This window comes from Sapajus apella, unplaced genomic scaffold (assembly GCF_009761245.1).
Source record: "Sapajus apella isolate SASKATOON/1434 unplaced genomic scaffold, GSC_monkey_1.0 scaffold29, whole genome shotgun sequence".
Lineage (NCBI taxonomy): Eukaryota > Metazoa > Chordata > Mammalia > Primates > Cebidae > Sapajus > Sapajus apella.
In genome coordinates, this window is record NW_022436969.1 from 6,226,368 (window position 1) to 6,228,521 (window position 2,154).

The following is a 2,154-nucleotide window of genomic DNA, read 5'->3' on the forward strand; positions in this document are numbered from 1 at the left end:
GCAATTATTAAAAATCACTTGTACCAGAGTTCCCAATAATTTGTGTAGATGGCCCCCAATGAGTGAAGAGTAACTCTCCTCTCCCTAAGTAGAAGCTGCATATAGTGACTTTCTTCAAAAGAGTAAAGGATAGAAAAGGGGAAAAAAGAAAAACCTTACACTGAAGAAACCTGACAAGCATTACCTCAGCCAGGTGATAAAAGTGAATGTCACATGGTACAAGGCAAACATGATGTCAATTGTCTGTGCCTTTGGTACGATGTGATAAGAATGACATTTTACCTTTTTGGCTTTCCTCCCCCAAACCCATAAACCCCAATCTCATGAGAAAAATATCAGGCAATCCCAAATTGAGGGACATTCTATAAAATACCTGAATTATTCCTAAATAAAAAACAAGGAAGGTCTGAGACTGTCATGACCAAGAGAAGCTTAAAGAGATATACTAACTAAATGTAATGTGGTGTCCTGGATGGAATTCTGGAAAAGAAAAGGGATACTGGGTAAAACTAAGGAAATTTGAATAAGGCATGCACTTTGAGTAATAATAATGTATCATTATTCATTCATTAATTATAACAAAAATGCTATTCCAATATAATATGCTAACAAGAGGGGAAATTGGATGAGGTGGATATGGGAACTCTGTACCCTCTTTACAACTTAATTTAATTTAATTTAATTTAATTTATTTATTTTGAGATGGAGTCTCACTCTGTCACCCAGGCTGGAGTGCAATGGCGTGATCTCCACTCACTGCAACCTTTGCCTGCTGGGTTCAAGCGATTCTCCTGCCTCAGCCTCCCAAGTATCTGGGATTACAGGCGTGCGCCACCATACCTGTCTAACTTTTTTCTTTACAACTTTTCTTTAAATAGAAGACCATTCTAAAATAAAGTTTATTTAAAAATTGTAAAATGGATTGTGGAAGCCTTCTAATCCTTCTAAGAAAAGCTGCAAAAGTAGAATTTTCAGTGGCACATGGAGCAGCACACATTTCACATCTCATCTCTTGCCTGTCACTGCTCTTTGTCTTGGAAAAAAAAGTTCACTAACTGTGAAATTATGTTTAGTAATAAGATTATATGTACTTAATATATTATATAGGATTTATATGTGTGTGTGTGTATGTGTATATATATATATGGTCGTTTTTTCCCGTTTCCAGAAGGGTAAGAGTGTCTTTTGTATGTGAATGGAATGACTGGTAGCCTCATAATGGGGACTGGTTTCCAGAAAACCAAGGCATAATTAGAGGGTTGGAACTTTCAGCCACACCCCTCACCTCCAGGGAAGAAAGAGGGTCTGAAGGTTGAATTGCTCACCAGTGGCCAATGATGTAATCAGTCATGCCTATGTAATGAAACTTTCATAAACACCCAAAATAACTGAGTTCAGAGAGCTTCCTGATAGTTAACCATATAGAGGTTCCCGTAGGGTCGCCCACCTCGAAGGGGGCATGGAAGTTCCTCACCCCTTCTCTCATAGCTCTTCCATTGGGCTGCTCATCTTTATCTTTTAAAATATACTTCGTAATAAATGGGTAAACCTAAGTAGCGTTTCCCTGAGTTCTGTGATCTGCTATAGAAAATTAAACCCAATGAGGGGATCATGGAAACCCCAATTTATAGCCAGCCAGAAGTATATGTGACAACCTGCTATTTGCGATTAGCATCTGAAGTCGGGGGCAGTCTTGTGGTAAGGAGCCTTCAACCTGTGGGATCTGACACTATCTGCAGGTAAATAGTGCCAGAACTGAATCAGAGGACACCCAGCTGGCATTCACTGGAGAGTGACTTGATGTGCAGGGAAATAATCCCTAGACATCTGGTGTCAGAAGTGTTGTGTTAAGTAGAGAGTAAGACATAGGAAACGCCCTTTGGTTTTTTCCTGTATCTCTTATTCTAACAATCAAATTTCTTTTCCCAATTATGAGTTGATCTTTTCCTGCTTCTCTTCCCACCACCAGGGAGAACAATATGGTCATCATCATTTTCTGTTTTCTTAAGCTACACTTTTCCTTCTATTCTCTCCCACGCTCTGCTTTTCCTGTTTTCCTTTACACTCTGATCGTTAGAATTTCCAAGAAAATGCTTACATATCCTCCATTTTGGTAAATGAATATGAATAATATCTGAAATACTTGGGAAAAAT